This window comes from Zonotrichia albicollis, chromosome 1, assembly GCF_047830755.1.
Source record: "Zonotrichia albicollis isolate bZonAlb1 chromosome 1, bZonAlb1.hap1, whole genome shotgun sequence".
Taxonomy (NCBI): Eukaryota; Metazoa; Chordata; class Aves; order Passeriformes; family Passerellidae; genus Zonotrichia; species Zonotrichia albicollis.
In genome coordinates this window covers 105,305,043-105,324,457 of record NC_133819.1, presented here as the reverse complement: position 1 = coordinate 105,324,457, position 19,415 = coordinate 105,305,043, and the positions used below count along the sequence as shown (strand labels likewise).

Here is a 19,415-nt window from a genome sequence, read left to right as displayed (position 1 = left end):
CAGCTGCCTTAATATTTAGCACAGGTTGGGAAACCAGTAGCAGTTTCTAGGCATCATTTATCAGCTGTCTCCTTCCAGCCATTCAAACAGCAAGGTCTGTAGCAAAGGCTAACAGAAAAAAAGACGAATTTTGTTAAAAAATGATCCAAAAGTACTGTATTTTAAACAGTAACACCTATGACGAGGAACCTCCCCAAAGTATGCTCATGTGCAAGCCAACAGAGCCAGATTTTGTTACTTGTGCTTGGGTTCCTGCTACCCAAACTGTGGCATATTTACATAAAATTCCTTTAGTGTAGTACAACCCGGAGTCAATGTACAGTAAATAAATCCAAGGAAAACTCCATGGTAAGCAAGTTCAGAGTCAGATTTTGAAGTTTTTACATGACAGTTTTTTGCCTTAATGTACGGCAGCACTTTGTCCTGATCTGGCACTTCAGATGACTCTGCCCTCTCTGCCGCTACCAAGGATTTGTCATATTTTTATTTCCAGTTTCTGATATCTTATGGACATGAGTAACAGGTGACTTGGATTGCTAGTTTTACAACATCCTGATGCATATCAGACAATAGTAAGGTCTTTATTTTGCCTTTTTAAGTGCTTGTTTACAATTTATTTGAAAAAAAAAACAAAACAAAAAACCTCAGTAAGGCAATGGCTGAAAGATGAAAACACCAATCATTCTGGGAGAGGAGGGCAGTGTCAGATTATTCAAAATTTTGTCCACAGACAACTGAAGCAAAAGAAAAAAAAAGAGCATGATTTCTTGCATTGTGAAATCATCAGTTTTGACTTTCATATTATTAAATCCTTCTTGTAGACAAACCAACACTTATGGACTTAGTCATTCCATAAGCTAATCAGCACCTAAAATCTTTTTTATCTGACTTTGAATGATATCTTAACAACTTAATACCAGCTCATACTGAAAGGCTGATTAGCAGTGACAGGTGACAATAGCAATGATTTCTAGTGTGTGTGGGACCATTACTACGCTGTTAAAATATAAAAGGAAAATATTACCTCCTACAATTCTTGCTTTGGAATTTGAGGAAAAGCCCATGCAAAGACATTTTCTATGGGAGTTTCATCTCCCTTACCTCATCTACAGTCTGCACCTGGATCAAATGAATGAAGTATTTTTGACTTCCCCTGCACATGGCCTAAATCAGCATTCCATTACTACCACAAATGAGTATATTCTGAACCTTAAATATGCACAAGCAGTGCAGGAAGACACAATTCTCACAGTAGTTTGTACAACCTCAAATGTAACTAAGGAGAGGTTTGGCACAGCCACCATTGTAAAACATAAACTTTGCATCTAAAGTCACCTCAATTTGACTGTTAATTTTAAACCTATCTTATTAGTTTTGAGGCAATAATGCATGTATTGCAGAATTTTTTCTGCAATACATGCATTATTTCCTCAAATGCAGAATTTTATTCTGCATTTTTAAGAAGGTCGCCATGCATACTGATGAAGGTTATTATGGAATTTACACTGGTACTTTTTTCTGACCATAAAATCTCACTGTCCTTTCCTCAGATGTTGGTGAAAAATGAGTCTTGATGACTCTGCATTAACAAAACTCAGTAAAGGAGACCACTTTGGGTTTTACCTTCAGTACTTTACATCCTGGAACCATAATAATAGAAAAAATAGCACCAAGATATTTAGATGTAAGTTTTAAATATATTTACTTTGCAGAAGTAACTAAGAATGGCTATTCCATATTTTATAGCTGATGAAAACAATGCATAGATCCACTGTGTGACATATTCAGGAACACATGTGACTTAATCATGATGTAAATTCAGGATTCTTTACATTCTGATGCTGTTTGCTAGATTGTGATGCTACCTATATGCATCATATTACACAGATATTGTCAATTAAAGTATAATTATATTTTTCATCTCTATTTCCTCTATGTGTATGCTATATCTCAAGTCATTATCATACTCATTAAAACACAGCAGTTCTGTATCCCTTATCTGCACTTAAATGAAGTATGAGGATATATAACAATACAATTAACAGAAGTATTCCCAATGAAAGAGGCCTTGAAAAACAAAGTGAACAAAGTGAAGCCTTGATGGGAATGATCCTGCACTTGAGGCCTGCACAACAACCACTGGGGCTTTTCATCATGTTTTTTTAAAGAGAACTGACAAGTCTGATAGAAGGAGAAAGAGAGAGAAAATACAGTTTTGAAGCTTCATTTTTATTCAAGATGTAGCAGCACAAGGACATCCAGAGGAAGCCTAGAAAACACAAGCTACAGTCAAAAATGAAGCCTGATTTAGTAGCTGAATCCATTTATTCGTTCCAAGGTTCTGCATAGCACCTGACATGAGGACCACTCTCCTGACTCATGTCTTTCAGAACTTAAGTGATAAAAATAGCAAGTCTCTCTGAACAAAGGAGAGCCCCAAAAGACAAAACAAACAGTAAGTTTGCATCTTATATTAGAACTTGCATACTTTCTACTATTGCAGCAAATGCCTCAGCGTATTTATTTACCTTGGACAAGATGAAAGGTCACTCATTATGTGCATAATAAGCTAATCTCAATTGTAATTATACTGCAGAAAAAAACCCACTTTCATTTGAAGGTTAACTAGATTCAAAATAACCCAGTTCTCATCAGGGTGTTGCATTTATTCCAATTAAGCCAATCAACTTAACAAGGATTTAATTAAAAACAAGTTAGCAAGTCAGAAGAAGTATTTGAAATGTAATTAATAAATATTTTAAATAAGCCCCATGTAGTTAAATCAAATATATTATTCTAAATGCACTAGACTATGACTTCTTTGCTGATGCTCACTTTTGGTCAACAATAAAAAGCATCCCACCCTGGGAATCCTGACACCAGCTCATCCTTGCAAAGGCACATGAACACAGTATGCAGGAGGTGGAATAGTGAACATTCAAAAATTGGGGGGAGAGAGAAGGAGAGAGAGAGATAGATAGATACTTATTTCTCATGAGAGGAAAACCCAAGGTTTGCACACAGTTTGTTTGCTTTGTTTCAACTGTTGCTCTTCATCCAAAATAACTTTTCAAGACAGTTAAACAAAAAATAAAGTGCCTTTTCACTGAATCTACACGTTTCCATGTAGCTTCTTTCCTCTGCAAGCATTCTGCAAGCTGTGGGAGAGGGGAGCAAAGCACTAACAAACAAAACCAGAGAACAATCTATATCAAGAGGTTAGTGCTCCCAAAAAGCACCAGTAATTTACATCAGACAGGTTCTTATTCTGTGACTTTCCATTGTCTTTTGGGCAATTATGCGTCTCATCCCTGGCTTTGCACTCTAAGAACAACAGTGCTTTGGCCTCTGCTGCCCACGGCATCCTGACTCAGTCTTTCCAGGGATCTCTATCCTAGGAAATTCTATTATATTCATCTCCCTCTATCTGACATTTCTGGGGAAGAAGAGGAAAAGTAAGAAGCAGCACTCCTCACCCTTAACCCCTCAACAACCCACAAACAAGACTCCTGTTTTCCTTAAGCCATCCTTAAAAATTTTTTATTCTGTTGTCACCAGCAAAGACCAATATTCTATAATACAATAAAAGATACAACCATATTCCAAATAAATATACATGGAAATTAAGAACATATATATACCCAAATGAAAGTTTTTGTCTACCTCATTGTTTTCAACTGACTGAGCACATTTTCTTTCATGTCCATGACACATTGAGAACAGAAGCACAAAGACTATGACAAGAGTGATCAAAAGTGTCAGCTCTGTTTGGGCAACAAAACTTGAGAAGCCTATGCCTAATCTTTCAGGTTACTTCATGTTTTTTTGCACTTTTCACCATCAGACCACAGTTCCTATTAAACTGGCCCCAGCTACAGATATAAATGTTCCCAACTTAAGCTAATAAAGCTGCAGTTCTTATTAAAAAGCCCAGAAAATAAGCAACCCTGAGTGAGCAGTTATCCTCGAGAATCTTTATGTCTACATAATTTTTCCAGTGCCATAGAGGAATTCTGGGCCACAGGCAAAGCAGAAACCAAATAAGCCATGTTACAAAAGCAGTCCTCTACCTTACTATCATTTGCCACCTCTATATACAATCCCAAAGTAAATCCAGCTCTGAGCCAGCAAAGGTTCTGTGGAAATTAGGGAGAAGAGCCTCTCTAAGCATATAATTAACCAGATGCATCATAATGTGTATGTACAAAGGTCCTAAATTAATCCCACATGATTCAACTACATGCTCAGCGTTCCTAATTTGCAAGTGCTTGACTTTCTGGGCTTCACAATTCCTTGCCAGAAAGGAAGGGTTATTGACTTGAATAATGAGTCCAAGTCTAGAGAAGGACATTGAACAGGCCATCTGCAGTCCTGTTCTTATCAGCATCTAGTTTTGTGGGGTTTTTTTCTGACACTCTACTGCCTTCCCACCATATGCACCCATGCCCCATATTCTAATCTGCCCAGTTCCATCCATTTGTTTCACCAGGATCTCTCAAATTAATAAATTTCTTCAGGAAATCCTGGGTGGGAAGTGTTCTTCAAGAGCTCTTAAATATACAGGTGACTCATTCAAGCAAGTGATCTGAAACAGAGCAAGAGAGCAAGAACAGGATTCTTTAATGATAATGATCTTACAACATGCAGGTGACAACCTGCAAGAGAGCCAGACATCTCTACAATACCTCTATAATATCACCAAATGGTTTTTTATCCCTATTCATCCAGATTACTTTGCAACCAAGCTGTTGTAAATTGGCAACCACAACTTAGACTTTAACTTTCTTATTTCAACTTTACTGAGGCTACTCCATTGAAGTATTTTGAGAAATACCACACTAATATGCAAGAAATTACATGTATCTTCTAAAAACCCCCCAATTTATGTTTGGGGAATCTCTAGATGGCGAAACAGAAAAAGGTTTGGGATGGCTGATATCAGTTTGCACCCAAACCCTTATACCTATGCAGATAATTTTTCAAGGACTTAAGGAGCATACTTCCAGAAAAATATTAGTATCAATTTTAGTCATATTAGTAATTTAGTCATTTTATCGTATTAGTATCAATTGCCTCATTAAAATGATAATTCCTGGAAGAAAAAGTTTTTCTGTTTTGTCATCTAGGTATCTCTGATCTATCTGAAAGTACCATGCCCAGGAAACTTGGGAGTTTATCACTGACAGGGAGGAAAATAACTGTGCGTGCTCCTGGTCAAAATACAAACAAATGAAGTACTTGATGTCTCCACATCCACCTGGTCACTTTGACTCTTCTGTTCCCCCTTCTGCCCCATCTCAGAACAAAACTATTAAAAACAAAGGGAGGGTCCCATAGTACTGTGCTACACAGAGGGAATCCTGCTATCCCTGAGAAGAATAACAGAAGACTGAACGCCTTCTGTTCCCTCCCCAAACTTAATCATCTGGATAGAGCTGGTATTTCTGTTTGATTTATTCTATGCCTTGTAGCAGAAAGGAACATACTGCCCTGAATAAGACAGACACTAAGCAATCAAAGATGTTTGGATGCAGTACAGATTGTGATTATTTTCACCTTTACCTCTTTGGCTCAATTTATTGCTGCCCACTCTATTTTGCTTTATGAAGCAGTACTGGAGAAAAAAATCCTCATTCTTTAGCTGAGATAGTATGTGCTGCTTTGTGAGGCAGTTTTCTTCTCAGCTCAGATAATGCTCAATACCACAGTGCAATACAGAACAGTTCAATACGACCATTTGCATAGTGAACGATGCAGAAGGTTGAATTGAGTAATTTATGAGGCACTAGATTTTTGTAGAAATATTATCTGGGATTTAAGTTGGCTGGTTTTGTGTCTTCCTTCAGACTCTGTGAAAGTCTCATTCCTTCTCCTATTTTGAAGCAACTAGGAAAAGAAATGGTGAATACTGAGTAGCAGGAAGATGAATTGAATCCATTTTAGCTTAGCTGCCATTAATCCTAGAACAGATAATATAAAACAAAGTGTTGTGTCTCATTCAGAGGTAATTAAAGATAACCCTAGTACCATTGAAAGTCCTTCCTATCCACATTCCCAGTGTCCATGGAAGCTCTCTGAAATGCAACTTTATTAGCTGACCTAATATTTTGCTCGTTCTGCTGAGGAGAAATAGTGGACTTTGTTTTAAGGATGTTTTCATGGCTTTCCTCTAAACCTGCAGCTCATCAGTCTCCATAGAGGAGGCTGTTTCAAAATAGGAAAACTGGTTCCATATATGCTGTAAAATAATAAAGAAATTTTCAGTACAGGGTGAAAAATATTTTCTTCTTGGGAAATCCTTAAAAATAGAGAGTCCCCACAAAAGTAAAGGAGAAATTTTCTACAAAGGGGTGACAAACAAAATCATAGAGAGCATATCAAAAGCCCTGGCTTACTGTTTTGCTTGGGTGAAAGATACATATATAGGCCATCTCTGGAAGTGTTTTTTCCTAATGTGATATTTAAATATTTCAGAGAGGAAGATTGCAACCATAGCCTGCCCTCTTTTTGCAATACCTTATACAACAACAGATATTGACTGCACTTCTCAATTAGCTTATGTTTAAAAATTAAATTTAAAATAAAACATTTCCTTGTAGACACAGCTCTCTAACAAAAGTTCCTGCCCTCCAAAATACATTCCTCAACCACTGCTGAAAAGTGCAGCATCCACAGTTAAGCACAGCAGTACATCTGAGACATGAGTGACATTTATTTAGTTGTGTAGACCAATTATTTCCCCACATTTCACAGAGTAACACTTGCCTCTTTTGTAACTGCATCACGTTGCCAGATATCCATTCATTTTGTGGTCCAAACACAGACATTGCTATTCCAGCTGCATAACTATTAAAATTCCCCATAATTCATTTACAAATCTCATGTTTCCTGAGAGCAGAATTTCATGCTTGCATTAAATTTGGATCAAATTTAATCTTGTCACCATTGTGACAGACATACCAGCTCCTGACCAAGAACCATGCTGTATCTCCCACTGCTGCACCTGGGAAAGGGGCTTCATCCCTTGTTTTCCACAGATGGCCACGGAACACTGAAGTCTCTGTGCCTGATGGAGTGAAGAAATATTCACTTTAAGCTACTGTGCCAAATAAACCACCCTAACTGAGCAAGAGCAATACCGGTTCCATATCTATATTTAGCAATTGAAACTGACTAAACGTGAAGGGAAGCACTACAGCACTTCAACGGAGATGGTATGAATTGCACATTGACTGAGAGTATCAAGTGCTCTAAGAAAAATTCCTTTCCAGGGTCTCCCCACTGGCTGAAATACTTACAAACAGCTACAGGAACTGTATGTTTCCAGGTAGCACTAACAGAAAAACTTACAAGAAAAAAATTTAGTTTCAGGTGAAAATGTGAAGAAAAAAAATCAGCTAAGTAATTTTAAATAAAACTATTACTCAACAGAAAGGAAAAATAGATTCATCAATCATATCTTCACTACTTCTCATTTTCACTTTGACTCAAAATGAGATGGATGCCACAGACAAGCACACCACACCCACCTATTATATCTGACACTGACATTATTTACTGTGTATTAAAAGAATTCTTCTGGCACTTGCATACAATCGTGTCAGCTTTAATTGCTAAGATGCACTGAACAGCTCTTCTAAACATAGAAAAAATTTACATTTTAAAAGCAAATCAAAGGCACAAACAGGTGGAAGCACTCCATTGTGCCACATGAGACCCTTGTTCCTACAGCTGCAAACCAGCACGAGTGCACATCCGCTGAAATATCAGCTTGGGAGTAAAAGGAAAGAGGTACGGTGATGAATCCTATAGTCCAAAAAAAAAACAAACCCCAAAGCCAAGAGTGCAAGTTTTATTCCAAAATACTCAAACAACATGCTTGAAAATGAAAGGATCTTAGAGTTTAAAAAATTATGTGCATAAATAAGCCAGTTACTAAATTATATCCTCACAGGCAAAATAGGAGATGCAGTCTAAGTCAAACAACACTAAAACAGGCTTACAGCTATTGGTAACAGCATCTAATCACTGACAAATGCAAGGATTACTCGGGTGAAGTTCACAGGAGACAATGTACAGTGTGGTATTACTTATTATTTTTATCAGTTAGCTAGATGGTGGAACAAGGAGTATGTTTTATTAAATTCAGAGATCGCACTAAGCTGTGAGGGATTACAAGTATTTTGGAGGCCATGAACATCATTCAAAAGGCACTCAAATAAACAGAGAAATTGTCTGAAAGCTGCAGCTCTCTTACAAATGTGCATAACACACTGCAGAAATAAAAGAACACCAATTTGCACAAATTCAGGACAGAAATTAAGCAAAAGTTCAACTGTTGAAGATTCCACAAAACAGGACCTAACTACAATTTATCACAAAATAAATTTACATTATCTGTTGTCCCACTCTTAAATAACAACAATCAGTCATCCCACTGAGATGTATGATCAATCTTCTGCACAGGAGACATGAAGAAATTCTCCTCTAGAGATTCTCCTTTGGAAACTTCAGTGGAGAGTTCACTGGGGCTGTACTGACCTTGGTCAGTAAAGGAAGCTGCCTGCAATTGATCAAAAGCTTCAGCTGATCAGACTCAATTCATACATGGATTGGATAATTCTTGCCACTCTTGGCAAGATTACTGTTAAGCATAACTAAATGGTAAATTGGGGATAACACATCTAGATAACATAAACAGCTAACCTGTTTTTAGATTGGATAAATTACCCTAAAAGAATGCAGCAGCTTAGATCCTTGATGCAAAATGAGTTTGTACTAAAAGAATAATGAGAAGCAGTGGAGCCTTTCTTCTTAAAAAAAAAAAAAGAAAAAAAGGAAAAGGAAGGCTCCAGGTGGATTGATCAATATAAGTGTATCCTTTCTAAAAGAACTGAAACTCTATAGGGCTTGCAGAGAAATGTGTCTGGGGAGGAGAGAACAGCAAGAGTGGAAATGAACAGATGGGGAGATAACGGCAGACTGGCTGATGGAGCAAAGCAGCAGACAGAGAAAGAAAGAACAACTGGCAGGGAAGGCAGCTAGTGGGAGCAGTAGGCAATGGTCCTGGCTGGCAGGGAATTGCTGGAGCTGAGTACTGTGAGCCTCAAGGTCAAGAGCATGGCTCCAGTGAGGTGTACCGTGCAGCTAATAAATGGCAGTCCTCTGGCATAGACAAAAGAGCCTCAATATCTGTTTCAGCAGCAAGATAAAACCTGCCCCCAGATGGACTCTTCTTACTGAGGGCTCTTCAAACTCATTTATCCCCTTGACTTCAGTGGCTGTCACTCAGCATCAGGGAAAACAGCTATCAAACCTCTTAGGTCATGCTGCACTGCAGGCAAGCCTTTGGTGCCCATGGTACACGACAGGGCTGGTTTGTGCACGAGTGCTGCACCTCAGCTGCTCAGAATGATTAATCTGGGAAGGCAACAACCGTGCAGAGCAAAGCGGGTGGTCATTCTCATGCTGGGCATATGCAATGGAGACGAGGTTTACAGGTGTGCCAGGATAAATCAGGCATGGTTTGGAAGGGGATCTTAATAAACAGTTTGAAAAACTGGTAGATTTATCTCTCCTATAAGAAAGGAGCACCTAGCCATCTTCTCCACAGCACTCACAAACAAGAGCAGCATTGATCTGTGATTTAATTCAGATGTGATTCAAGACTAAATGCATGAAGATTTGTCATGTTCTCATGCAGACTAGGACTGTAACTCGCTTGGGAAGCTTTGTCACTTGGGGTTTTGTCATGCTGTCTTGTTTCCCATTAGCTGAGTCAGGGGAGGTTTAGGTTGGATATCAGGAAAAGGTTTTTCACCCACAGGGTGGCTGGGCACTGGAACAGGTTTCCCAGGGAACGGGTCACAGCCCCAGCCTGGCAGAGTTTGAGAAACATTTGGACAACACTCTCAGCACATGGTGTGACTCTTGGGGTGTCCTGTGCAGGGCCAGGAGCTGGACTTGATGATCCTGATGAGTCTCTTCCAACTCAGGACATTCTGGATTCTGTAAAATTTACTGTCTTTGTGAATGACCAGATTCAGCTCACAGAAACTAACTTTAACCATAGAGCTTGAATGGACACTTCCATTCTACCATCACAGCATAGTTTATTGGTGCTTCCTATTGGCTTGTCAAGTATGATGACTATCTGCCTCAAAGCATTTGGTTTCCCTGATTCTTCTCCAAAGAGAGAATTCTTCATTAAGAGTATAATTTTCTTTAGCAAGTAATGTTATTGGGAATTTCTATTTTTAATTTAAGAAGCAAAGTTAGTGGGTTCTTACTGCTCTTTGAAGGCCTATCCACTTGCTTGGAGTATAATGTGGCGAGGCTTACACTGCTCACTTGAAACATAAAGCAAAACTTCATAAAAAAGAAAAACAGATTCTACAAAACTTTTTTTTTCCTCCTGCATGGCTAAGGCTTTGTTTGTCTGTCTGGAGGGGAACAAGGACAAAAAGAAGAGGAAATAAGGCAGTGTTTACTCTGTAGAAGAAAAAAATCACAATCTACAAAGAGGTTCAGAAACACTTGATTAGCAGAGAGTAAAATTAGGAAAGAAGCAATACTTCCAGCTGTCACAGCTAAAACCACCTGGCTGGCAGCTCTAAATCTTCTAATTATTAGACAGAAAAAATGGGGTTGAGAAAGTTGCTTTTTCTTACTTTCATAAAGGCTTAGAAGTAATTTTCCTTGAAGGAATCTTGAAAGTTGTTAGCAGTTTTTCATGCCATCTGTACACCAATAGCAGGTCTTTTGTTGTTTTAAGAGCATGAAACAGCATTGGACTCTCCAGGACTTTAAATCTATTTTTATGGGATCAAGAAAAAAGGGAGTGGTAGGTGCAAGATCTCTAAAATAAATACTTTGGTTTTAAATAGAATAATATAATTTATATCATATTTAGATCTGCAAGATATTTAAATCGTATTATGGGTTACATATGACACACAAGCCTATATTAGGAGAAAGTTCTGCCATCCATTTCCCCACAAAAAACACTCTAATGGAGTTTGTCCATATTTTAGCTGATGATTCCTCTTGCACACTCAGTTCTGATTATTTCTACTTATAATAACATCTACTTTATATAACCTGTTTGAATAACTTTGGATAAACAAGACAATGCACAGAAATGAACATGATCTATATAAATGAAATAAAAACCATGAAAAACTTATCTATAGAAACACAAAGACAAAAATTACTTTTTTGTCAATTTTTACATGAAGATCTGCAAGCCTTTTTAACTTTTTAAAATTAAATATAAAATTTTCGATGACTAGTGTCAAAATACCTGGTAAAGCTACTCCTGCAAAAATCCCAATGTCTTTCCACTGAGAAAAAAGACTCCAAACCCAAGGCTCCCAACTTTCCATTTTTTCCAAGTTAGTGCATTATTCAGGTTTATTTTTTATAGATTGGGTTTTTTAACTTGTCCACAGGAAAAAAAAAACCAAACAACCTTAAAAACACCAGTATCCTTCCTTCCTTCCTTCCACAAACTGAGCTTCCATGTATGAGTGGGCAGCTCTTACCACTGGTTGCAGCAGATTTCTCATAACAGAACCTGTAGAAACTCCCTGAAATAAGTGAAGGAGAGAATTAAATAATTGTAAGCTAGAAGGATACCTGAGGCAAAAGGAGGCCTAGGCTTCTGTTTCTGGAGCTATGTGCAGATACCCCTTCTCACTTAAGGACAGGAAATAACGTTACCTCTAAGTGGTTATACGGCATGTAAATACATTAGAAACTATTATCATTTTAATAACTATTTTATTCATGCTTATAAAACATGTTTATAAATAAAAGCTAGTACTTTCCCCTACAAAGTACAATGGGGGCTGTTGTGAAAATCTTTCTAATTTTTTCTAAAGTATCAGGCCTACCTAAACATTTGCTCAGAACTAATACTGGGAGGAGTCAGAAAGAGACAAAAGCTTTTGGAATGAGATGAAGCACAAAATTCCTAAACTGATTCACTTTGTGATGACAACAATTGCTAATACGTTTTCTCAGTGAAACAGGCATACATATTTGAATATTATGGCTATTTACATTTTCCCTTGCTTCTTGTTTTCTTATTATACTTCTTACCATACAAGTTCAGAAGCACATGATGATGAAAGAGGGAAGTAATGAAACCAGCTTCTCTAGAAGTTTGCCAACTACATGAACACTACACAGTGATGTCTCAAATTCTATCAAGTTTTTTGTGAGTTTTTTAATGAGGAAAATATGGATTTAATGAACTTTGGATGCTCTATGGCAGCTAATGGATTTTGCACAGATGCAAAATGAAGTATTTCTAAATAAGGTCAAAGTATTTCCTTTCAAAAGCATCAAAGCAATCATCAAAGGCTTTGCTGTTTTGACTTAGTATTACTGCAAGGTTGAGGCAAGAACATTTGAGCTAAATGCTACCTCTTTTATCCAGCTTCACTGGGTACACCAATAGCCAGAATCCTTAATGCCAGAGCAACAGAAATACAGAGAAGATCTAATTTCCACTAATCCTCAAAACCAAAATACATATCAGCAATTTATTAGTTGTGATTTCTACAACAAATACATGACATAAACTATCACACTTGTCTCAGTTTTACAAGCATTTTGGTGATTAAGATGGAGTAGACTAGCCATCACCAAATCCCTACAGTGTGACCAAAAAAAGGAGCCAGCAGCTGAACCAAATGCAAAAATGCATATTGTGTCTCTTTCTCCCATGATGTTATGCTGAGGTGGAAGTGATGTTAAAGCCACCAAGCTTCATAGAGCATTTAATTTTTCTGTTTTCAGGAACAAGTTCAGACAATGATTGCGAGTTTACCTTTGATTCCTGATTACTATCTATTGCAACTAAGTTTTAAAACTTAACTTTTAAGTGAATGCACTCCCATGAAAAGAAATAGGCTGGCAAAGAAAGATGGACTAGGATGGACTAGAAGGACAGATACTTGGTTAATTTCCCCATGCTGGAGACAAGTTATTGAACACTTATGAACATACATAAACTGTCGACTATAAACGCCTTTTCGAATGCTGGCCATAATGCTAATTTGCAGGCGTAACCTCAGATACTTCAGCTTTAGAACTGAACTTCACAAAGAAGTGAACTGATCAAGTATGTTTCACACTTGAGGCTTTTAATTACAAGAACTTGTTCAAGTCTTGTTAATTATATTCCACCCTCTCTCTCAAAAGGCAGGAAATGAGGAACAAGGAGAAGAAAAAAGGCAGCAGGGACTGAAAGCATGAGCAGGGACACAGTATTTTAAATTCTTAAGCTGACACATTTTTTTCACAATTCATTTTTAATCAATACAATCTACACATTCTTTCTGAGCTTTCAGCCATATGTAGAGCAAGAATCTACTGGGGTCAGCAAAAGAAACCTTGAATATAGTTTTTCAAATGAACCATAGAGTTAAATGTTTAGCAGTACATGTTAATAGCCAGATAGATGATGGAAAATTATCTTGCAATAAAACTTTCAAGACAATGCCAGCTACACTTATTTTCAACTACTCTTCTTCTCCCTGCTGATTCTACCTGCCAGAGTACAGATGAAATACACGGACTTCAAGGTTTGAAGATTTGCTTTTTCAAATTAGACTCCTTCTCCAAGCATCTGAAAACAGGTACAAAGAAGATGCAGAAGTGTTGAGGTCAATGCTGTAATCAAAAGTTGTGCTTCAAAACTTCCCCCCACATACAGAAAGGACAAACTGTCAACCCATTAGTGGTAATTTCCTATAAGAGCAGAGTTAAAATACAGGAGCATTCAAGTCATTGTCCTCAGAGGACCACATTCACTTGCATATTTATCATCACCTCGCAGCCACCAGTCCACGAGAAAAAAAGCTCAGTTAAGAACGCATGAATAATAAAAAAAGAACTAAATCTGCGACAGCTGTGACAGTTATAACTTCTCTCATAATGAAGCCAGGTGTCAGCAAAAAGGTACTGCTTTAAGTCTAGGCAAATCAAATGTCATCATCTTATTCACAGACATTCTTACTGACAATTCAGGTGCAATCATCATACCAATCCAAACCTACCTATAAAAATAGCCCACTTTGATAATTTTAAACTTACTCTTAATGAATAACTCACAAATTCTGCATTTATGGCAATAGATTGAAAAATATCTGTCAGGTTTTCTGTGATTGAATTTTCCATATTCCTAATGAAAATAAGCATTATTCCAATGACAATTATATTTCAGTTACGTATGTTTTCTAGGTAATAAATGCAGAATTTATCCATTTAACTGCAGAATGCCAATGATGTCCATATTAATAGAATCATAGAATGATTTGGATTGGAAGGAACCTTTAAACTTAGTCATCCAGTTCCAATCCCTCTATCCTTACACTAAGACCAGGCTGCTCAAAACCCCGTTCAACCTGGCGTTGCACACTGCAGGGATGGGTCATCCCCAGGTTCTCTGGACAGTCTGTTCCAATACCTCATCATTCTCACAGTAAAGAATTTCTTCCTAATATCTATATCCACCCTCTTTCAGTCTGAACCTGTTCCCCCTTGTCCTATCACTATATGCCCTTGTAAAACGTCCCTCCTCAGCTTTTTTGTAGGCCCCCTTTAGGTACCGTTGCAGCCGGAGCTGCAGCTTTTGCTCCCAGGGAAGCACCCACCCACCCTTCTGCTTTCAGGGACAGGCAGGATGAGTGCCCTTGGCCTCTGCAGATGGCCACAACTAGGTTTCTGGGTTATGTGCACTACAAGTCTCTTCACTCAGCCTTGGAACAACATATTTCCTCCAGCATCTGGACATCGCCATTAAACACACACAGGTGATTAAGATCTTGAAGCGCTGAATTTTGGAAACAGTAAATGAAGCTAGATTAACAAATTATTAAAAAAGCATTTATTCAATCCCATGTCTGTCACAGAAGTGACAAAATTGAGAAAGAGAGAAAATTACATTGCTCTTTAATGACATTTTAGGACAATCTAATATGATATGGCTTTGGTTGAGGCTTCATTGATCCTGACAATATCACCACTACAGACTTTGATATGCTGTTCACAACTTGTCATTACCATTTATGAGGACATAAATGCTCAGTTTGGAAATAATTCTTTTCATTAAAATGAGGTTAGCATAATATTAGTTAGAGAAATAAACTTTGTAATATTTCAGATAACTCTCCTTCCAAGCCCACATTTAATTTAAAGCCTAGTATGGGTTTTTTCTTTTGCAATGGTCAGAGGCATTTTATAAATAAGGAAGGCTATGTGGTAGCAAGTCACAAAACCCCAAAAAATCCCACTAAAAATGAAAATAGGACACAGAGGTGAATGCCAAGGAAAAAAGGAAAGCACCTACCTAGTACTATGAAAACATGGATATTTAGTTCAGCTTAACCACAGATGATCTACAAAACCAAAGAGCAGCAAGCTCATGCTAGCCTAAAGGAGGCACAGGTTATACCTGAGATACAAATGTTTCACCAGATCCGACCTATAGGACCCTGTCTGCATTTACACAGGGTTTTTCTTACACATGTTTAGGGTCAGCGCACCTATGTACTAAATGTCTTTACTGCCAGAGAGAAGTGTGAATGTATATAAATGCAAATGAGACTCAGGCTCCCCTAAAAAAAAATCAGTTTCCATGTTAGGCCTACCCTGAATAAATTAGCGTTAGTAAGAAATGAGTACGTTTAACTCTTGTTATAAAGCCACTTAACACAGTGGGGGGTGGGAGTGTCTGTCTTATATTTTGCTTTCAGTAGTGCTTGAGGGAAAGGCTGACATATTTAATACCTTCTTTGTCTCAGTCTTGAATTATAAGGCCTTTTGTCTGGATACGCAGGCCCCTGTACTGTAGGACAGGGAGAGGAGCACAATGAAGCCTCCAAAATCCAAGGCAAAATGGTCAGGGACCTGCTACACCACTTGGACACACAAGCCCATCGGGCTGGATAGGATCAACCCAAAAATGCTGAGGAAGCTGGTGGAAATGCTCACCAAGCCACATTCCATCATTTACCAGCAGTCCTGGCTGACTGGGGAGGTCCCAGTTGTCTCAAGGTTGACCAATGGGACACCCATCTACAAGAAAGGCCAGAAGGAGGGTCCAGAGAACTAAAGGCCTGTCAGTCTGACCTCTCTGCCAGTGAAGGTCATGGAGCAGAACATCCTGAGTGCCATCCCACAGCCCGGGGAGCAGGCACTGCCATCCTGAGTTTGTGAAAGGCAGATCCTGCTTGGCCAACCTGATCTTCTCCCTTTACAGGGTGACCTGATCAGAGTGTGAAGGAAAGGTTGTGGATGCTGTCTACTTGGACTTTAATAACATTTTTGCCACTGTCTCCCACAACATTATCCTGGCTGCTCATTACTTGGGTGGCAGCACTATTCACAGGGTAAACAAACAGCTGATGGCTGGGCCCAGAGAGTGCTGGTGAACAGAGCTACATCCAGCTGGCATCCAGTCACAAGTGGTGTTTCCCAAAGCTCTGTACTGGGGCCACTCCTGGCCTCTTTAATACTGATTATCTGGACAAGGGGATTTGAGTGCATCCTATACTCAGTCAGTTCACAAACACCACCAGGGCAGGAGCGTGGATCTTAGGGGGGCAGAAAGCCTCTACAGAGTGATCTGGACTGGTTGGATCAATGGGCTGAGGTTAGCTGGATGAGGTTCAGCTTGGCCAAAGGCCAGGTCCTGTGCTTTGCTCCCAATGACCACATGAAGCACTACAGCCTTGGGGCAGGGTGGCTGGAAAGCTGCTGGGTGGAAAGGGGCCTGGGGTGCTGGTCAACAGCAGCTGAACGTGACCCAGCTGTGCCCAGGCGGCCAAGAAGGCCGATGGCATCCTGGCCTGTGTCAGCAATAGTGGGGCCAGTAGAATCAGGGCAGAACCTCGGCACTGGTGAGGTTGCACCTCGAAAACTGTTCAGTTTTGGGTGCCTCACTCCAAGAAAGACATTGAGGCACTGGAGAGTGTCCAGAGAAGGGCAATGGAGCTGGTGAAGGGTGTGGAGCACACGGCCTATAAGGAGCAGCTGGGGCAACTGAGATTGCTTAGCTTGGAGAAGAGGAGGCTCAGGGGAGGCTTTATGCTCTCTACAACTACCTGAAAGGAGGCTGTAGTCAGGTGAGGGTCATTATCTTCTGTCAAGTAGCAATTGATAGTACAAGAGAAAATGGCCTCAAGTTGCACCATGGGAAGTTTAGATTGGACTTTATTCCATTGATAGTGCTGATTAATGGTTGGACTCGATCTTAGAGGTCTTTTCCAACCTAATGCGTTCTATGATTCTATCAGGGAACAATGGATAATTACATTTTTCATCTGACTCAGAGAGTTATAGCAGTACAGTGACCGGTTGTGCACTTTCCCACTCTGGCATTAGGAAAGTGAAGACATGCTGCATAACATACTGCTTTGACTAAACTAGGTTGTAGATCTCCTTCAGAATATTTTCCATCTCTTATGCCAAAACCCCAATTGCCCAACTGTGGCAATGAATCCATAGAATAATTTAAAAACCAGGAATAACATAAAAGACTGAAAAAGTTATCTGTAAGGAAACAATACATTTATATATAACGTATATATATAATATACAGTATATATAAATTTACATGGGTACAAATTTAATTTGGGAAAAGATCAATAGAAATAGGAAAGAAACTCTGAGTTTATCTCAGTTTTACAGGCTGAAGTGTTTTATCACATTTCAGTGGATGCTATATTATATTTAGTCCAGTTTCTAGCACTTTTTAAAATAGTCTCGGCACAATCACCTAGCAAAATCACTCCTGAAAAATGTATTACCTACCCCATGAAGCACCTAAGCCACAGGAGTGCTGATCTGCATTATATTACATGCTGATGCATCCTATATTACAATCCACAATTTAGACAAAGGCACACAATTGAAAAATGAAAGCACAGAGAAATCAGGCAGCAAGTGCAGAGCTACACAGCAGAGACTGGGGCAGAATTAAAATGAGATGATGAGATCTGAACTTCTGCATAAACTATAATTAGTTTTCTTTTAAACCACACTGAGAGGGCTCACCTCCAACAACTGCTGAAGATATAAAAAAGAAAAATAAATATATATATGCTCTACACATTTTTGGAGCAAGTCTTTTCACTCCAGGCAGCTAAAGAATCCACTGTTCTCAAAAAGATAACTCACAAATAAATGATTGTGTATTTTCTTTTTTTGTTATGTTTTTAAAGAAATACCATTTTTCTCAAAGCATAATCCAAAATTTTGGTCTTGGAGAGGTAAACAGTTTAAAAATACAATCGAACACAGTCTTTTTACCAAAATTCAGCTTTCAAAGAAGATTTTTAAAAATTATTTTTATACAATATAACAATACAAACCCCTCTACATGATACAAAGGTAGCTTTGATGCTACTGCATTTATAACAATGTTTTATTCATGTATTTCTTTTGTAGCTCTGTCACTAAGAATCAAATCAGCTACATACAACTTAATTCTTCCCCTGCTAGTTGTGTGAAGAGAAAGATGATATTGCTTTCTGATTGCAGTAAAACAAAATGAAATACATTATCTGTCTGTTCTACTTTGAGTAACAAATGCAGTGAGTATGAGAAATGACATGCATGGCTACTTTTCAACAGAGGTGTCACACATATGGAGTACTTTTTTTGTTATACATTTTTCTGTATTTTCCAAAACTGCATCTACAGCTGTGGATCCAAGTACCTGAAGTACTCTGCCCTATTATCCTTTATATTTGTTTGCAATGGATATTTTGTGATACTGGTAGTTAAAGGGAAAGACCATATTATGCACCCAAATGTTTCCATTCCTAAATAGTGAGAGACTTAAATTGCTTTGTTAATAGTAAAAATATCATAAACAAACCACACTTATGTCCACTAGTACTTTCAGATTTCACCTGAAATTTATTCTACTGCAGCATATGAGGGAAACTTTTTAAAAACCTATGGAAATGAAAAATCAAATGTTAATTTTCTCCTCAGATTAAATGAAGATTACAGCTAAATTCTTTGTTAGCAAAGCAGATTGCCAGTGACTATGGATGATGACAATCCATGGCAAACTAGAGTATGACATTGATTATTTCACAATAGCGTATGAAAGGTACTAAAGCACCTTCAAAGAAAACCTTAGGTTACCCTCGCTCTGGAAAAAAGGAATTAAATGACCAACTAGGAAACTGACTTCTTGATTAGAAGACAACCTCGCAGGCTTCATGTCCTGCAAACCCAGATAAGCCACAAGACCTATTACACAGCCCAGCTCCCTCCTACAGCCCCTGCACAAAAATGGCATATCCCTTCCATCCCTTCCATCAATGCTCCAAGCCTGAAAGTCATTGAATGTGAAAATTACAGACTCCCAAGGATAAAAAGCCTTCAATCTC

The 19,415-nt window shown here is 38.4% G+C and overlaps 1 protein-coding gene across 11 annotated transcripts in view; it reads right to left on the bottom strand.

Annotated features, from left to right (window-relative positions):
- DLGAP1 (DLG associated protein 1) overlaps nt 1–19,415 on the bottom strand; it is a 399,529-nt gene that overhangs the window by 336,082 nt on the left and 44,032 nt on the right. Inside the window, exon 2 of one of the 11 annotated variants that reach the window (XM_074549059.1) lies at nt 6,961–7,066. The exons of the other annotated variants lie outside the window; for them this stretch is intronic. The gene's annotated coding sequence lies outside the window, so the exon portion shown is untranslated. The remainder of the gene's footprint in view (nt 1–6,960; nt 7,067–19,415) is intronic. 11 annotated transcript variants of the gene reach the window in all.